Source organism: Mobula hypostoma, chromosome 4 (assembly GCF_963921235.1).
Source record: "Mobula hypostoma chromosome 4, sMobHyp1.1, whole genome shotgun sequence".
Taxonomy (NCBI): Eukaryota; Metazoa; Chordata; class Chondrichthyes; order Myliobatiformes; family Myliobatidae; genus Mobula; species Mobula hypostoma.
Window position 1 is genome coordinate 2,433,048 of NC_086100.1, and position 21,617 is coordinate 2,454,664.

Genomic DNA, 21,617 nt, shown 5'->3' on the forward strand with positions numbered 1-21,617 from the left:
CCCATCCACTACATAATGTACTGGTTGGGCACAGGAGTACATTCAGCCAGAGACTCATTCCACCGAGATGCAACACAGAGCGTCATAGGAAGTCATTCCTGCCTGTGGCCATCAAACTTTACAACTCCTCCCTTGGAGGGTCAGACACCCTGAGCCAGTAGGCTGGTCCTGGACTTATTTCCTGGCATAATTTACATATTACTATTTAACTATTTATGGTTTTATTAATATTTAATTATTTATGGTGCAACTGTAACGAAAACCAATTTCCCCCGGGATCAATAAAGTATGACTATGACTATGATAAATCCCCAGGGCCTGATGGGATTTACCTCAGGTCATTGAAGGAGGCAAGGGACAAGATTGCTGGGCCCTTGACCAGTAACTTTGTGACCTGTCTAACCACAGACGAGGTCCCGGAACTGGCAAGTGGCTAATGTTGTACCTCTATTTCAGAAGGAAACAAGGGAATACTCTGGGAGCTATAGACCGATAATTCTCACATCAGTTGTAGGGAAACTGTTGGAGAAAATATTTAGGGATAGGATATTTGAGCATTTGGAAATCCACGGTCTAGTTAGGGAGAGCCAGCATGGTTTTGTGCAGGGTAGGTAGTGTCTTACCAGCTTGATTGAGTTTTTTGACAAGATGATGAGAGAGATTAATGAGGGTAGGGCAGTGGATGTTGTCTACATAGATTTCAGTAAGAGGTTTGACAAAGTTCCTCATGGAAAGCTAATCCAGGAGATTAAGATGCATGGGGTCCACGGTGAATTGGCTGTTTGGATTCAGAGCTGGCTTGCGGGTAGAAGACAGAGGTAGTGGTTGAAAGGACTGACTCGAGCTGGAAGTCTGTAATTAGTGGTGTTCCCCAGGAATCTGTACTGGGACCTCTGCTGTTTGTGATGTTTATAAATGACCTGGATGAAAATGTAGCTGGGTGGGTTAGTAAGTTTGCTAATGATACTGAGATTGATGGAGTTGTGGATAGTGTAGAAGATTGGCAAAGCATACAGAGTGATATAGACCAGTTGCAGATATGGGCAGAGAAATTGCAGACAAGAGAAAATCTGCACATTCAGGAAATCCGAACAACAAACACAAAATGCTGGAGGAAAGGTAGCATCTAGGAAAAGAGTATAATCAATGTTTCGGGCTAAAACCGTTCGGCAGGACTGGAGAAAAAAGCTTTAAAAGGTGGGGGGGTTGGAGAGGGGAGAGAGAACTACCAGGTGATAGGTGAAACCTGGAGGGGGGGAATGAAGTAAAGAGCTGGGAAGTTGTTTGGTGAAAGAGACAGAAGGCCATGGAAGAAAGAAAAGGGGGAATGAGAACCAGAGGGAGGTGATGGGTGGGCAAGGAGATAAGGTGAGAGAGGGAAAAGGGGATGGGAAATGGTGAAGGTGGGGTGGGGGCATTACTGGAAGTTTGAGAAATCGATGTTCATGCCATCAGGTTGGAGGCTACCCAAACAGAATATAAAATGTTGTTCCTCCAGGAGGCGTCACTGGGACCACCGAAAACAGTAAATGACCCCAGCAGACTCACAGGTGAAGTGTCGCCTCACCTGGAAGGACTGTTTAGGGTGCTGGATGGTAGTGAGGGAGGAGATGCAGCACTTGTTCCACTTACAAGGATAAGTGCCAGAAGGGAACTCCGTGGTGAGGGACGAAAGGACAAGGGAGCCATGTAGGGAGTGATTCCCGCAGAAAGTGGAGGGGTGGGGGGGTGGGAGGGAAAGATGTGCTTGGTGGCGGGATCCCGTTGGAGGTGGTGGAAGTTTCGGAGAATTATGTTCTGGACGCAGAGGCTGATGGGGTGGTAGGTAAGGACGAGGAACCCTGTCCCCTGGTAGGGTGGTGAGAGGACGGGGTAAGAGCTGACATGCATGAAATGGGAGCGATGCAGTTGAGGGCAGTGTTGATGGTGGAGAAAGGGAAGCCCCTTTCTTTGAAAAAAAGAGGACCTCTCCTTCGTTCTGGAATGAAAAGCCTCATCCTGAAAACAGAACAGCTGAGACAGAGGAATTGAGAAAAGAGGATGGCGTTTTTACAAGTAGCAGGGTGGGACGAGATGTAGTCCAGGTAACTGAGAGTCCGTGGGTTTATAATAGACATCGGTAGATAAGCTGTTGCCGGAGATGGAGACAGTGAGATCGAGAAAGGTAAGGGAAGTGTCGGAAATGGACGAGGTAAATTTGAGGGCAGAGTGGAAGTTGGAGGCAAAGTGGATGAAGTCGGTGAGTTCAGCACAGGTGCAGGAAGCAGCACCAATGCAGTCATCGATGTAGCGTAGGAAAAGTGTGGGACAGATGGTCACCAGTATGGGCTTGGAACATAGACTGTTCCATGTAGCTGACAAACAGGCAGGCAGAGCTGGGACCCATGTGTGTGCCCATGGCTACTCCTTTTGTTTGAAGGAAGTGGGAGGAGCCAAAAGAGAAATTATTTAGTGAGGACAAGTTCTGCTAGGTAGAGGAGAGTGACTAGTTGTGTTTGGTGTCCAGAAAGAAACGGAGAGCTTTGAGGCCTTTCTGGTGGGAGATGGAGGTGTATACGGACTGGACATCAATAGTAAAAGTAAGATGATGGGGGCCAGGGAATTTGAAATCACTGCAAAGATCAAGAGTGTGTGAGGTGTCACGGTGAGGTAGGAAGGGACTGAACTGGGGGGGGATAAAACAGAGTCGAGTTAAGCTGATATGAGTTCATTGGGGCAGGAACAATGTGAAACAATGGGTTTACCTGGACAAGAGTGTTTGTGAATCTTACAGATAGAAATTACAGATGGAGTTTAACCCAGATAAATGTGAGGTGTTGCACCTTAGTAGGGCAAGTGCAAGGAGACAGTACAGTGTTAAGGACAAGATCCTTCACAGTGTTGCTGAGCAGAGAGATCTTGGGATTCAAGTTCATAGCTCCTTGAAAGTGGCTACACAGGTCGATAAGGTTTTCAGAAGTCAAGAGGTTATGTTGCAGATCTATAAAACTCTGGTCCATCTTGGCTATTGCATACAGTTCTAGTTGCCTCACTTTAGGAAAGATGTTGAGGGTTAGGAGAGGGTGCAAAAGGGGTTTACCAGGATGCTGCCTGGTTTAGAGGGCATGTGCTATCAAGAGAGGCTAGATAAACTTGGCTTGTTTTCTCTGGAGTGCTGAAGGCTAAGGGGAGATTTGATAAAGGTTTACAAGATTATGAATGACATAGGTCGAGTAGATAGGGAGTATCTGTGCCCCATAGTTGAAATATCTAATACCAGAGGGCATGCATTGAAAGTGAGAGGGGATAGCTTTAGGGGGGATGTGAGGGGTAAACCTTTTACTCAGAGAGTCGTGGATACCTGGAATGAGCTGGTAAAGGCAAATACATTAGAGGCTTTTAAGGGATGTTGCAATGAACACATGGATGGATGTAAGGAAGATGAAGGGATATGGACATTGTGTAGGTTGGAGAGAGATTAGTGTTTGGATATTTTTGATTTGCTTTTTAGCTGGTTTGGCGCAACATTCCTGTGCTGCATGTTCTATGTTCTCTGTTCTAACATAAAAAGAATCAGTTCCAGCACAGACCCCTGTGGAACACCACTAGTCACCGGCAACCAACCAGAAAAGGCTCCATGTAATAAGACTATAAGATATAGCAGCAGAAGTAGGCCATTCAGCCCATCGAGTCTGCTCCGTCATTCAATCATGGGCTGATCCAATTCATCCAGTCATAAGACCATAAGACAAAAGAGCAGAAGTCAACCATTTGGCCTATCGACTCTGCTGCACCATTTCATCATGAGCTGATCCATTCTCCCATTTAGTCCCACTCCCCCGCCTTCTCACCATAACCTTTGATGCCCTGCCTACTCAGATACCTATCAATCTCTGCCTTAAATACAGCCAATGACTTGGCCTCCTATGCTGCCTGTGGCAACAAATTCCATAGATTCACCACCCTCTGACTAAAAAAATTTCTTCGCATTTCTGTTCTGAATGGGCGCCCTTCAATCCTTAAGTCATGCCCTCTCGTACTAGACTCCCCCATCATGGGAAACAACTTTGCCACATCCACTCTGTCCATGCCTTTCAACATTCGAAATGTTTCTATGAGGTCTCCCCTCATTCTTCTAAACTCCAAGGAATACAGTCCAAGAGCGGACAAATGTTCCTCATATGTTAAACCTCTCATTCCCGGAATCATTCTAGTGAATCTTCTCTGTACCCTCTCCAATGTCAGCACATCCTTTCTTAAATAAGGAGACCAAAACTGCCCACAGTACTCCAAGTGAGGTCTCACCAGTGCCTTATAGAGCCTCAACATCACATCCCTGCTCCTATACTCTATTCCTCTAGAAATGAATGCCAACATTGCATTCGCCTTCTTCACTACTGACTCAACCTGGAGGTTAACTTTAAAGGTATCCTGTACGAGGACTCCCAAGTGCAGTTGCATCTCAGAACTTTGAATTCTTTCCCCATTTAAATAATAGTCTGCCCGTTTATTTTTTCTGCCAAAGTGCATAACCATACACTTTCCAACATTGTACTTCATTTGCCACTTCTCTGCTCATTCTTCCAATCTATCCAGATCTCTCTGCAGACTCTCCGTTTCCTCAGCACTACCGGCCCCTCCACCTATCTTCGTATCGTCAGCAAACTTAGCCACAAAGCCATCCCCACTCCCCTGCCTTCTCCCCATACCCTTTGATGCCCTGGCTAATCAAGAACCTATCTATCTCTGCCTTAAATGCACTCAATGACTTGGCCACCACAGCCACTCATGGCAACAAATTCCACAGATTTACCACCCTCTGACTTAAAGTAATTTCTCCACATCTCAGTTCTAAATAGACGTCCTTCGATCCTGAAGTCATGCCCTCTTGTCCTGGACTCCCCGACCATGGGATATAACCTTGCCGTAGCTAATCTGTTCAGGCCTATTAACATTTGGAATGTTTCTATGAGATCCCCCCCGCCCCCATTCTCCTGAACTCCAGGGAATTCAGCCCGAGAGCTGCCGGACGTTCCTCATAGGGTAACCCTTTCATTCTTGGAATCATTCTCGTGAATCTTCTCTGAACCTTCTCCAATGTCAGTATATCATTTTTAAAATAAGGAGCCTCAAACTGCACACAATATTCCAAGTGTGGTCTCACGAGTGCTTTATAGCAGCAGTCCCCAACCACTGGGCTGCGGACCGGACTGGTGCCGGGCTGCAAAGCATGCGCTACCGGGCCGCGAGGAAACGATATGATTTGGCGATATGAGTCAGCTGCACCTTTCCTCATTCCCTGTCACCCACTGTTGAGCCATTATGCATGTGAGGTCATTACCCGCGCGTCATCCATGTCAGTGTGGGAAGGAGATCAACTCCTCGACGAATGACGGCGGGCTGAAAAGTATGTTTGACATAACATCTCTGCTGGCGTTCTGGATCAAAGTCAAGGCTAAATATCCTGAGATAGCCACGAAAGCACTGAAAACATTGCTTCTATTTCCAACATTTTTCTGTGAAGCGGAGTTTTCTGCAATGAATGCAACGAAAACTAAATTGCGGAATAGACTGGACATAAGGAACCCCATTCGAGTATCACTGTCTCCCATCACCTCTCGATAGGACCATGTGTTGCAGGGAAACAAGCTCAGGGCTCCCACTGATTCAGCGATATTGGTGTGTTGAAATGATTTTGTATGTTCATACGGGGAAAATATGTGCTGTGTGTTTAATATCCAGATGTTACTTAAAATGTTATGATACTATTGACTTATCAGTGACTTGTATAACCATATAACAATTACAGCACGGAAACAGGCCATCTCTGCCCTGCTAGTCCGTGCCAAATGCTACTCTCACCTAGTCCCACCGACCTGCACTCAGCCCATAACTGTCCATTCCTTTCCTGTCCATATAGCTATCCAATTTTTCTTTAAATGATAATATCGAACCTGTTTCTGCCACTTCTACTGGAAGTTCGTTCAACACTTACTTCAAGCTCCCCTGTCCTCCCCTGATAATTGACTTATCACTATATTCATGTGAGGAAAATATTCGCTGTGTGTTTAATATTAAATTCATTAGATAAACTCTTTTAGAAACAAAATTGAATGTATTAGCCACCTATCACCTATATTCCGGTCGTGATTAACATTTCCCCCCCACCCGAACAGAATCGCCAAAAACGGTTTGCAGGGGGAGAAAATCGGCACGTACACGCATGCGCACTGGTGCCCGCACAAGGCTTCATGGTCATTGTAGTCTTTCTCGGAGTAAACACAACGTATTTGACTGCTACTCTTGTCCGTTGGCAACCCTACCCCCCACCCCCCCGGGTTGGCCGGTCTGCAAGAATATTGTCAATATTAAACTGGTCCGCAGTGCAAAAAAGGTTGGGGACCCCTTCCTTATACAGCCTCAACATCACATCTCTGCTCTTGTATTCTATACCTTTAGAAATGAATGCAAACTTTTCATTCGGCTTCTTCACCATCAATTCAACCTGGAGGTTAATCTTTAGGGTATTGTGCACAAGTCCCTTTGCATCTCTGCATTTTGAATTCTCTCCTCATCTAAGTAATTGTCTGCCTGTTTATTTCTTCCACCAAAGTGCATGACCATACACTTTCTAACGTTGTATTTCATTTGCCACTTATTTGACCATTCCCCTAAACTATCTAAGTCTCTCTGGAGACACTGTGGTTCCTCAACACTACCCACTCCTCCACCTATCTTTATATCGTTGGCAAATCTAGCCAGAAATCCAATAATCCCATAGTCCAAATCATTGACGTACATCATAAAAAGCGGTGGTCCCAACACTGACCCCTGTGGAACTCCACTGGTAACCGGCAGCCAGCCAGAATAGGATCCCTTTATTCCCACTCTCTGTTTTCTACCATCAGCCAATGCTCCACCCGTGCGAGTAACTCCCCTGTAATTCCATGGGATCTTATCTTGTTAAGCAGCCTCATGTGCGGCACCTTGTCAAAGGCCTTCTGTAAATCCAGGTACACCACATCTACTGCATTTCCTTTGTCTACCCTGCTTGTAATTTCCTCAAAAAATTGCAGTAGGTTTGTCAGGCAGGATTTTCCTTTCAGGAAACCATGCTGGCTTTGGCCTATCTTGTCATGTGCCTCCAGGTATTCCGTAATCTCATCCCTAACAATTGATTCCAACAACTTCCCAGCCACTGATGTCAGGCTAACAGGTCTATAGATTCCTTTCTGTTGCCTCCCTATCCTTCTTAAATAGTGGAATAATATTTGCAATTTTCCAGTCATCTGGTACAAAGCCAGAATCTATCGATTCTTGAAAGATCATTGTTAATGCCACCGCAATCTCTCCAGCTACTTACTTCAGAATCCTAGGGTGTATTCCATCAGGTCCAAGAGATTTATCCACCCTCAGACCATTAAGTTTCCTGAGCATCTTCTCAGTGTAATTTTCACTGCATATACTTCACTCCCCTGAATGTCCGGTATACTGCATATGTCTTCCACTGTGAAGACTGAATGCAAAATACGCATTCAGTTCCTTTGCCATCTCTGCGTCTCTCTTTGCAATATCTCCAGCATCATTTTCTATTGGCCCTATATATACCCTTGACTCTCTTTTACACTTTATATACTTAAAAAAGCTTTTAGTATCTTCTTTGATATTAGTCACAAGCTTCCTTTCATAATTCATCTTTTCCTTCCTAATGACCTTCTTAGTTTCCTTCTGTAAGTTTTTAAAAGCTTCCCAATCCTCTATCTTCCCAGTAGCTTTGGCTTCCTTGTATGTCCTCTCTTTTGCTTTTACTTTGACTCTGACTTCACTTGTCAGCTATGGTAGTGTCCTTCTTCCATTCAAAAATTTCTTCTTATGTGGGATATATCTGTCTTGCACTTCCCTCATTTTTTGCAAAAACTCCAGCCATTGCTGCTTTGCTGTCCTTCCTGAAAATGTTCCTTTCCAGCCAACCTTGGACAGTTCCCCTCTCATGCCATTGTAATTTCCTTTATTCCACTGAAATACCAACACATTGGAATTTAGTTTCTTCGTCTCAAATTTTGAAGTGAACGCGATCATACTGTGATCACTGTTCCCTGAGGGTTCCCTAACCTTAAGCTCTCATCACCTCCAGATCATTGCACAACACCCAATCCAGCACAGCCGATCCCCTGGTGGACTTAACAACAAGCTGTTCTGAAAGCCATCCCTTAGACATTCTACAAATTCTCTCTTGAGGTCCAGTACTAGCCTGGTTTTCCCAATCCACTTTCATGTGAAAATCCCTAACGATTATCATGACATTGCCTTTATAACACAGCTTTTCTATCTCCTGCTGTAATTGGTAATCTACATCCTGGTTGCTGTTTGGAGGCCTGTGTACAACAACATTGGGGTCCTTTTACCCTTGCCATTTTTTAACTCAACCTTCGGATCCTATGTTATCCTTTTCTAATGATTTAATATTATTTCTTATACGCAGGGCCACACCACTCCCTCTGCCTACTAATCTATCTTTCTGATACACCGTATATTCTTGGACATTCAGCTCCCAATGGCAGCCATCCTTTAGCCAAGTTTCAGAGATGGCCACAACATCATACTTGCCAATCTGTAGCTGAATTTCAAGATTGTCCATTTTATTTCTTTTGCTACATACAGTTAAATATGACATTTTCAGTCCAGTATTTGTTGCTTTTTGTTTTAACTGCACCACACCTCTATTGCCCTGTAACTCATGCCATTGGCTGTGATTGTGCCTCATCTGCCTGTCCTTTCTATCATCTCTGTTGCACAGTATCTTTGATTTATTTCTGTTTTCTCCTTCCTCAGCCCTATCACTCCAGTTCATATCCCTCTGCCAAATTAGTTTAAACCTTCCTAAACAGCTCTATTAAACCTGCCTGCTAGGACGTTGGACCCCTTTGGGTTCAGGTGTAACCTGACCTTTTTGTACAGGTTGTACCTCCCCCAGAAAGGCCCCAGTGATCCAGGAACCCGAAACCCTGCCCCCTACATCAGTCTCAGCCACGAATTAATATGCCTGATCATTCTATTCTTGCACTTGTTAGCATGTGGCACAGGCAGCAATCATGAGATTACTACCCTGGAGGTCCTGCTTTTCAGCTTCCTACCCAACTCCCTGAATTCTCTCTTCAACACCTCTCTTTTTCTACCTATGTCATTGGTACCAACGTGTACGAAGACTTCTGGCTCTCCCTTCAGAAGGGAGCCAGTTAGAACAGCGAGAAAAGTTTAAAAGCTGACGGTTATTTGTTCAGCGGTTTGATCGGGGCAGGACTGTGCAAGCATGTGGACGTCAGCCAGTTAGAATAGTGAGAAGAGTTTAAAAAGACACAGTGAGTATAGGAATAGAGTGAGGTGGAGGATAGATGCGTGGCTGAGGGGTTGGAACAGGGGGCAGGGATTCAGATTTCTGGATCATTGGGACCTCCTTTGGGGCAGGTGTGACCTGTACAAAAAGGATGGGTTGCACTTGAATCCCAGGGGGACCAATATCCTGGTAGGGAGGTTTGCAAAAGCCAAGAGTTTAAACTAGAATTGCCGCAGAGTGGGAACTGAAATGAAGGAAGAGGCAGTTGGCTCACAAATAGAGAAAACTTGGAGAGAGTGCAAGAGGGAGGATAGGTAGGTGATAGAGAAGGGATGCGCTCAGACCAATGGCTTGAGATGTGCCTATTTTAATGCAAGGAGTATTATGAAAAAAGCAGATGAGCTTAGAATGTGGATCAGTACTTGGAGCTATGATGTTGTGGCCATTACAGAGACTTGGATGGTTCAGGGGCAGGAATGGTTACTTAGAGTGCCAGGCTTTAGATGTTTCTGAAAGGACAGGGAGGGAGGCAAAAGAGGAGGGGGTGTGGCACTGTTGATCAGAGATAGTGTCACGGCTGCAGAAAAGAAGGAAGTCATGGAGGGATTGTTTACGCCGTCTACGGAGTCTCTGTGGGTGGAAGTTAGGAACAATAACTCTACTGGGTGTTTTTTATAGATCACCCAATAGTAACCGGGACATCGAGGAGCAGATAGGGAGACAGATTCTGGAAAGGTGTGATAATAACAGGGTTGTTGCGGTGGGAGACTTTAGTTTCCCAAATATCAATTGGCATGTCCCTAGAGTGAGGGGTTTAGATGGGGTGGAGTTTGTTTGGTGTGTTCAGGAAGGTTTCTTGACACAATATGTAGATAAACCTACAAGAGGAGAGGCTGTACTTGAACTGGTATTGGGAAGTGAACCTGGTCAGGGGTCAGATCTCTCAGTGGGAGAGCATTTTGGAGACAGTGATCACAATTTGATCTCCTTTACCATAGCTTTGGAGAGGGATAGAAACAGACAAGTTTGGAAACCGTTTAATTGGAGTAAGGGGAAATCTGAGGTTATCAGGCAGGAACTTGAAAGCATAAATTGGAAACAGATGTTCTCAGGGAAACGTACGGAAGAAATGTAGCAAATGTTCAGGGGATATTTGCATGGAGTTCTGCATAGGTATGTTCCAGTGAGACAGGGAAAGGATAGTAGGGTACAGGAACCGTGGTGTACAAAGGCTGTTGTAAATCTTGTCAAGAAGAAAAGAAGATCTTACGGAAGTTTCAAAAACTAGGTAATGATAGCGACCTAGAAGATTATAAGGCTGGCAGGAAATAGTTTAAGAATGAAATTAAGAGAGCCAGAAAGGGCCATGAGAAGGCCTTGGCAGACAGGATTAAGGAAAACCCCAAGACATTCTACAAGTATGTGAAGAGAAAGAGGATAAGATGTCAGAGAATAGGACCAATCAAGTGTGACAGTGGGAAAGTGTGTATGGAACCAGAGAACATAGCAGAGGGACTTAATGAATACTTTGCTTCGGTATTCACTACGGAATAGGATCTTTGTGATTGTAGGGATGACTTACAGCGGACTGAAAAGTTTGAGCATGTAGATATTAAGAGGATGTGCTGGAGCTTTTGAAAAGCATCAAATTGGAGAAGTCATTGGGACTGGATGAAATGTACCCCAGGCTACTGTGGGAGGCGAGGGAGGAGATTGCTGAGCCTCTAGCAATGATCTTTGCATCATCAATGAGGACGGGAGAGGTTCCGGAGGATTGGTGAGTTGTGGAATGAGGGGTCACAGTTTGAGGATAAAGGGGAAGCCTTTTAGGACCGAGATGAGGAAAAACTTCTTCACGCAGAGAGTGGTGAATCTGTGGAATTCTCTGCCACAGGAAACAGTTGAGGCCAGTTCATTGGCTATATTTAAGAGGGAGTTAGATATGGCCCTTGTGGCTAAAGGGATCAGAGGGTATGGAGGGAAGGCTGGTACAGGGTTCTGAGTTGGATGATCAGCCATGATCATACTGAATGGAGGTGCAGGCTTGAAGGGCCGAATGGCCTACTCCTGCACCTATTTTCTATGTTTCTATGTTTCTATGGATGTTGTTCCTTTGTTCAAGAAATGGAGTGGAGATAGCCCAGGAAATTATACACCAGTGAATCTTACTTCAGTGGTTGGTAAGTTGATGGTGAAGATCCTGAGAGGCAGGATTTATGAACATTTGGCGAGGTATAATATGATTAGGAATAGCCAGCATGTGAAAGGCAGGTCGTGCCTTACGAGTCTGATTGAATAATTTGAGGATGTGACTAAACACATTGATGAAGGTAGAGCAATAGATGTAGTGTATATGGATTTTGGTAAGGCATTTGATAAGTACCCCGTGCAAGGCTTATTGAGAAAGTAAGGAGGCATGGGATCCTAAGGACATTGCTTTGTGGATCCATGACTAGCTTTCCTACAGAAGGCAAAAAGTGGATGTACCAGTGGTATGCCTCAGTGATCTGTTCTGGTACCCCTAATCTTCGTGATTTTTATAAATGACCTGGATGAGGAAGTGGAGGGATGGGTTAGTAAATTTGCTGATGACACAGAGGCTGGTGGTGGTGTGGATAGTGTGGAGGGCTGTCAGAGGTTACAGTGGGACATTGATAGGACGCAAAACTGGGCTGAGATGTGGCAGATGGCGTTTAACTCAGATAAGTGTGAGGTGGTTAAGTTTCAACCCAGTTAAGTCTGAAGTGCCTCATTTTAGTATGTCAAATATGATGGCAGAATATAGTATTAATGGTAAGACTCTTGGCAGTGTGGAGGATCAGAGGGATCTTGGGGTCCGAGTCCATAGGACACTCAAAGCTGCTGCGCAGGTTGACTCTGTGGTTAAGAAGGCATACGGTGCATTGGCCTTCATCAATTGTGGGATTGAGTTTAGGAGCCGAGAGGTAATGTTGCAGCTATATAGGTCCTGGTCAGACCCCACTTGGAGTACTGTGCTCAGTTCTGGTCACCTCACTACAGGAAAGTTGTGGAAACCATAGAAAGGGTGCAGAGGAGATCTACAAGGATGTTGCCTGGATTGGGGAGCATGCCTTATGAGAATAGGTTGAGTGAACTCGGCCATTTCTCCTTGGAGCGACAGAGGATGAGAGGTGACCTGATAGAGGTGTATAAGATGATTGGAGGCATTAATTGTGTGCATAGTCAGAGGCTTTTTCCCAGGGCTGAAATGGCTTGCATGAGAGGGCACAGTTTTAAGGTGCTTGGAAGTAGGTACAGAGGAGATGTCAGGGGTAAGTTTTTTACTCAGAGAGTGGTGAGTGGGTGGAATGGGCTGCTGGCGATGGTGGTAGGGATGGAAACAATAGGGTCTTTTAAGAGACTCCTGGACGGGTTCATGGAGCTGAGAAAAATAGAGGACTTTGGGTAACCCAAGGTAATTTCTAAGGTAAGGACATGTTCGGCCAGCTTTGTGGGCCGAGGGGCCTGTATTGTGCTGTAGGTTATCTATGTTTCTAGAATACTCTGCACCCGATCCGAGGCATCCTGTACTCTGGCACCTGGGAGGCAACAACCATGCGGTTATCTCGGTGAGGCTGACAGAACCTCCTGTCTGTTCCCCTTACTATGGAATCCCCTATGACTACCGCATTCCTCATCTTCCTCTTTCCCTTCTGCACCACGTAACCAGACTCTGTGCTAGAGACCCGATCGCCATGGTCGTCCTCTGTCAGGTCACCTCCCTCAACAGCATCCAAAACAAGATAATGTTTACTGAGGGGGAAGGCCACAGGGGTGCTCTCTACTATCTGAGTTCTTCCCATCTTTTTCCCGACAATCACCCTCTAATCTAACTCCTGCAGCCCCAAGGTTACAAACTCCTTATAGCACCTATCTGTCTCTTGCTCATTCCCTCTAATAAACTGTCAGTCATCAAGCTGCAGCTTCAGATCCCTAACAGGTCTCCGAGGAGCTGCATCTTGGTGCACCTGGCGCAGATGTGGCCATCTGGGAGACTGAAAGATTCTCAGGATTCCCACATCTGGTACCCAGTGCAAAGTACTAACCATACAGACATGCTGTCTATTCCTCAAAAAATGCATGGGAGGAAAAATGAAGTCCACCTACCCAATCGCCGAAGCCTGAATGAGCCAAAGCCCTACAACTCTGTCTCAGACCACTCCGTCGATGACCGCTTTGTGAGGCAGTATCTCCATTTTATGCCTGAACCTTCCCAACTCTCCAACACACGATTGGTATGCCGTTTATAGCCGAGTTCTCTCGAAGCTTTCCCCATTTAAACTTCACTCCCGGACCTGTGTGTCATCTCCTCTCTTAGAGCTCTCCAACTCATGATTGTTTATTCCCACTCTTTGCCTCCTGCCAGTCAGCCATTGCTTTATCCATGGTTTTATTGTACCTGTAATACCATGGGCTGTAACTTGTTAAGTAGCCTTATGTGTGGCACGTTCTCGAAGACCTTCTGAAAATCCACTACAGAACATACACAAAGGATCCTTTGATTACTTTCCAACATACAATATCCACAATTTCTTCACTACACAATATACATCAATTCCCCACTACACAACACACAGTGACCCACTACGCAACACACACCGATTCCCCACTACACAACACACACCCGATTCCCCACTACACAACACACACCGATTCCCCACGACACAACACACAATGATTCCCCATTACACAACACACAATGATTCCCCATTACACAACACACACCGATTCCTCACGACACAACACACAATGTTTCCCACTACACAACACGCACCGATTCCCCACTACACAACACACAATGATTCCCCACTACACAACACACACACGATTCCCCACTACACAACACACACCGATTCCTCAAGACACAACACACAATGATTCCCCACGACACAACACGCACCGATTCCCCACGACACAACACGCACCGATTCCCCACTACACAACACACAATGATTCCCCACTACACAACACACAATGATTCCCCACTACACAGCAAACACCGATTCCCCACTACACAGCAAACACCGATTCTCCACTACACAACACACACCGATTCTCCACTACACAACACACAATGATTCCCCACTACACAACACACACCGATTCCCCACTACACAACACACAATGATTCCCCACTACACAACACACACCGATTCCCCACTACACAACACACACCGATTCCCCACTACACAACACACACACCGATTCCCCACTACACAACACACATCGACCCACTACACAACACACAATGATTCCCCACTACACAACACACAATGATTCCCCACTACACAACACATAATTATTCCCCACTACACAACACACACCGATTCCCCACTACACAACACACACCCGATTCCCCACTACACAACACACACCCGATTCCCCACTACACAACACACACCCGATTCCCCACTACACAACACACAATGATTCCCCACTACACAACACACACCGATTCCCCACTACACAACACACAACCGATTCCCCACTACACAACACACACCCGATTCCCCACTACACAACGCATACCGATTCCCCACTACACAACACACACCGATTCTCCACTACACAACACACACCGATTCTCCACTACACAACAAACACCAACACACTACACAACACTCAATGATTCCCCACTACACAACACACAATGATTCCCCACTACACAACACACAATGATTCCCCACTACACAACACATAATGATTCCCCACTACACAACACACACTGATTCTCCACTACACAACACACACCCGATTCCCCACTACACAACACACACCGATTCCCCACAACACAACACACACCCGATTCCCCACTACACAACACACACCCGATTCCCCACTACACAACACACACCCGATTCCCCACTACACAACACACACCCGAATCCCCACTACACAACACACACCGATTCCCCACTACACAACACACAATGTTTCCCACTACACAACACACACCGATTCCCCACTACACAACACACAATGTTTCCCACGACACAACACGCACCGATTCCCCACTACACAACACACAATGTTTCCCACGACACAACACGCACCGATTCCCCACTACACAACACACCCGATTCCCCACTACACAACACACAATGATTCCCCACTACACAACACACAATGATTCCCCACTACACAACACACAATGATTCCCCACGACACAACACGCACCGATTCCCCACTACACAACACACAATGATTCCCCACTACACAACACACAATGATTCCCCACTACACAACACACACCGATTCCCCACTACACAACACACAATGATTCCCCACTACACAACACACAATGATTCCCCACTACACAACACACAATGATTCCCCACTACACAGCAAACACCGATTCCCCACTACACAGCAAACACCGATTCTCCACTACACAACACACACCGATTCTCCACTACACAACACACAATGATTCCCCACTACACAACACACACCGATTCCCCACTACACAACACACAATGATTCCCCACTACACAACACACACCGATTCCCCACTACACAACACACACCGATTCCCCACTACACAACACACACACCGATTCCCCACTACACAACACACATCGACCCACTACACAACACACAATGATTCCCCACTCCACAACACACAATGATTCCCCACTACACAACACACACCGATTCCCCACTACACAACACACAACCGATTCCCCACTACACAACACACACCCGATTCCCCACTACACAACGCATACCGATTCCCCACTACACAACACACACCGATTCCCCACTACACAACACACACCGATTCTCCACTACACAACACACACCGATTCTCCACTACACAACAAACACCAACACACTACACAACAAACACCAACACACTACACAACACTCAATGATTCCCCACTACACAACACACAATGATTCCCCACTACACAACACACAATGATTCCCCACTACACAACACATAATGATTCCCCACTACACAACACACACTGATTCTCCACTACACAACACACACCGATTCCCCACTACACAACACACACCGACCCACTACACAACACACAACCATTCCCCACTACACAACACACACCGATTCCCCACTACACAACACTCAATGATTCCCCACTACACAACACACAATGATTCCCCACTACACAACCCACAATGATTCCCCACTACACAACACACACCGATTCCCCACTACACAACACACACCGATTCCCCACTACACAACACTCAATGATTCCCCACTACACAACACTCAATGATTCCCCACTACACAACACACAATGATTCCCCACTACACAACACACACCGATTCCCCACTACACAACACGCACCCGATTCCCCACTACACAACACGCACCCGATTCCCCACTACACAACACACAATGCTTCCCCACTACACAACACACAATGCTTCCCCACTACACAACACACAATGATTCCCCACTACACAACCCACAATGATTCCCCACTACACAACACACAATGATTCCCCACTACACAACACACACCGATTCCCCACTACACAACACACACCGATTCCCCACAACACAACACACGATGATTCCCCACTACACAACACACAATGATTCCCCACTACACAACACATAATTATTCCCCACGACACAACACACACCGATTCCCCACTACACAACGCACACCCGATTCCCCACTACACAACGCACACCGATTCCCCACTACACAACACTCAATGATTCCCCACTACACAACACACAATGATTCCCCACTACACAACACATAATTATTCCCCACTACACAACACACACCGATTCCCCACTACACAACACACACCCGATTCCCCACTACACAACACACACCCGATTCCCCACTACACAACACACACCGATTCCCCACAACACAACACACACCGATTCCCCACTACACAACACACACCGATTCCCCACTACACAACACACAATGATTCCCCACTACACAACACACAATGATTCCCCACTACACAACACACAATGATTCCCCACTACACAACACACAATGATTCCCCACTACACAACACACACCCGATTCCCCACTACACAACACACACCGATTCCCCACTACACAACACACACCGATTCCCCACTACACAACACACACACCGATTCCCCACTACACAACACACAATGATTCCCCACTACACAACACACAATGATTCCCCACTACACAACACACACCGATTCCCCACTACACAACACACACCGATTCCCCACTACACAACACACAATGATTCCCCACTACACAACACACACCGATTCCCCACTACACAACACACAATGATTCCCCACTACACAACACACACCGATTCCCCACTACACAACACACAATGATTCCCCACTACACAACACACACCGATTCCCCACTACACAACACACACCGATTCCCCACTACACAACACACAATGATTCCCCACTACACAACACACAATGATTCCCCACTACACAACACACACCGATTCCCCACTACACAACACACACCCGATTCCCCACTACACAACACACACCCGATTCCCCACTACACAACACACACCCGATTCCCCACTACACAACACACAATGATTTCCCCACTACACAACACACACCGATTCCCCACTACACAACACACACCGATTCCCCACTACACAACACACAATGATTCCCCACTACACAACACACACCGATTCCCCACTACACAACACACACCGATTCCCCACTACACAACACACAATGATTCCCCACTACACAACACACAATGATTCCCCACTACACAACACACAATGATTCCCCACTACACAACACATAATTATTCCCCACTACACAACACACACCGATTCCCCACTACACAACACACACCCGATTCCCCACTACACAACACACACCCGATTCCCCACTACACAACACACACCCGATTCCCCACTACACAACACACAATGATTCCCCACTACACAACACACACCGATTCCCCACTACACAACACACACCGACCCACTACACAACACACGATGATTCCCCACTACACAACACATAATGATTCCCCACTACACAACACACACCGATTCCCCACTACACAACACACACCCGATTCCCCACTACACAACACACACCGATTCCCCACTACACAACACACACCGATTCCCCACTACACAACACACAATGATTCCCCACTACACAACACACAATGATTCCCCACTACACAACACACAATGATTCCCCACTACACAACACACAATGATTCCCCACTACACAACACACACCGATTCCCCACTACACAACACACACCCGATTCCCCACTACACAACACACACCCGATTCCCCACTACACAACACACAATGATTTCTCACTACACAACACACACCGATTCCCCACTACACAACACACACCGACCCACTACACAACACACGATGATTCCCCACTACACAACACACAATGATTCCCCACTAGACAACACACAATGATTCCCCACTACACAACACATAATTATTCCCCACTACACAACGCACACCCGATTCCCCACTACACAACGCACACCCGATTCCCCACTACACAACGCACACCGATTCCCCACAACACAACGCACACCGCTTTCCCACTACACAACACACAATGATTCCCCACTACACATCGCACACACCGATTCCCCACTACACAACACACACCGATTCCCCACTACGCAACAGACACCGACCCACTACACAACACACGATGATTCCCCACTACACAACACACAATGATTCCCCACTACACAACACACACCAATTCCCCACTACACAACGCACACCCGATTCCCCACTACACAACGCACACCCGATTCCCCACTACACAACGCATACCAATTCCCCACAACACAACGCACACCGATTTCCCAGTACACAACACACACACCTATTCCCCACTACACAACACACACCGACCCACTACACAACACACAATGATTCCCCACTACACAACACATAATGATTCACCAGTACACAACACACACCGATTCCCCACTACACAACACACACCGATTCCCCACTACACAACACACACCGACCCACTACACAACACACACCGACCCACTACACAACACACAATGATTCCCCACTACACAACACACAATGATTCCCCACTACACAACACACAATGATTCCCCACTACACAACACATAATTATTCCCCACTACACAACACACACCGATTCCCCACTACACAACACACACCCGAATCCCCACTACACAACACACAATGATTTCCCACTACACAACACACACCAATTCCCCACTACACAACACACACCGACCCACTACACAACACACGATGATTCCCCACTACACAACACACAATGATTCCCCATTAGACAACACACAATGATTCCCCACTACACAATACATAATTATTCCCCACTACACAACGCACACCCGATTCCCCACTACACAACGCACACCGATTCCCCACAACACAACGCACACCGATTTCCCACTACACAACACACAATGATTCCCCACTACACATCGCACACACCGATTCCCCACTACACAACACACACTGATTCCCCACTACGCAACAGACACCGACCCACTACACAACAGACGATGATTCCCCACTACACAACACACAATGATTCCCCACTACACAACACACAATGATTCCCCACTACACAACACACACCGATTCCCCACTACACAACGCACACCCGATTCCCCACTACACAACGCACACCCGATTCCCCACTACACAACGCATACCAATTCCCCACAACACAACGCACACCGATTTCCCAGTACACAACACACACACCTATTCCCCACTACACAACACACACCGACCCACTACACAACACACAATGATTCCCCACTACACAACACATAATGATTCCCCAGTACACAACACACACCGATTCCCCACTACACAACACACACCGATTCCCCACTACACAACACACACCGATTCCCCACTACACAACACACACCGACCCACTACACAACACACGATGATTCCCCACTACACAACACACAATGATTCCCCACTACATAACACACAATGATTCCCCACTACACAACACATAATTGTTCCCCACTACAGAACACACACCGATTCCCCACTACAGAACGCACACCCGATTCCCCACTACACAACGCATACCGATTCCCCACAACACAACACACACCGATTTCCCACTACACAACACACACACCGATTCCCCACTACACAACACACACACCGACCCACTACACAACACACACACTGACCCACTACACAACACACAATGATTCCCCAGTACACAACACATAATGATTCCCCACTACACAACACACACCGATTCTCCACTACACAACACACACCCGATTCCCCACTACACAACACACACCGACCCACTACGCAACACACAATGATTCCCCACTACACAACACACAATGATTCCCCACTACACAACACATAATTATTCCCCACTACACAACACACACCGATTCCCCACTACACAACACACACCCGATTCCCCACTACACAACACACACCCGATTCCCCACTACACAACACACACCCGATTCCCCACTACACAACGCATACCGATTCCCCACAACACAACACACACCGATTTCCCACTACACAACACACACACCGATTCCCCACTACACAACACACACACCGACCCACTACACAACACACACACCGACCCACTACACAACACACAATGATTCCCCACTACACAACACATAATGATTCCCCACTACACAACACACACCGATTCTCCACTACACAACACACACCCGATTCCCCACTACACAACACACAATGATTCCCCACTACACAACACACAATGATTCCCCACTACACAACACATAATTATTCCCCACTACACAACACACACCGATTCCCCACTACACAACACACACCCGATTCACCACTACACAACACACACCCGATTCCCCACTACACAACACACACCCGATTCCCCACTACACAACACACACCCGAATCCCCACGACACAACACACAATGATTCCCCACTACACAACACACACCCATTCCCCACTACACAACACACACCCGATTCCCCACTACACAACACACACCCGAATCCCCACTACACAACACACAATCATTTCCCACTACACAACACACACCGATTCCCCACTACACAACACACAATGATTCCCCACTACAGAACACACAATGATTCCCCACTACACAACACACAATGATTCCCCACTACACAACACATAATTATTCCCCACTACACAACACACACCGATTCCCCACTACACAACACACACCCGATTCCCCACTACACAACACACACCCGAATCCCCACTACACAACACACA

The 21,617-nt window shown here is 46.5% G+C and overlaps 1 protein-coding gene across 5 annotated transcripts in view; it reads left to right on the forward strand.

The window, feature by feature from the left end:
* The window catches only part of tp63 (tumor protein p63), a 444,822-nt gene that overhangs the window by 102,929 nt on the left and 320,276 nt on the right, over positions 1-21,617 (forward strand). The window lies entirely within an intron of this gene.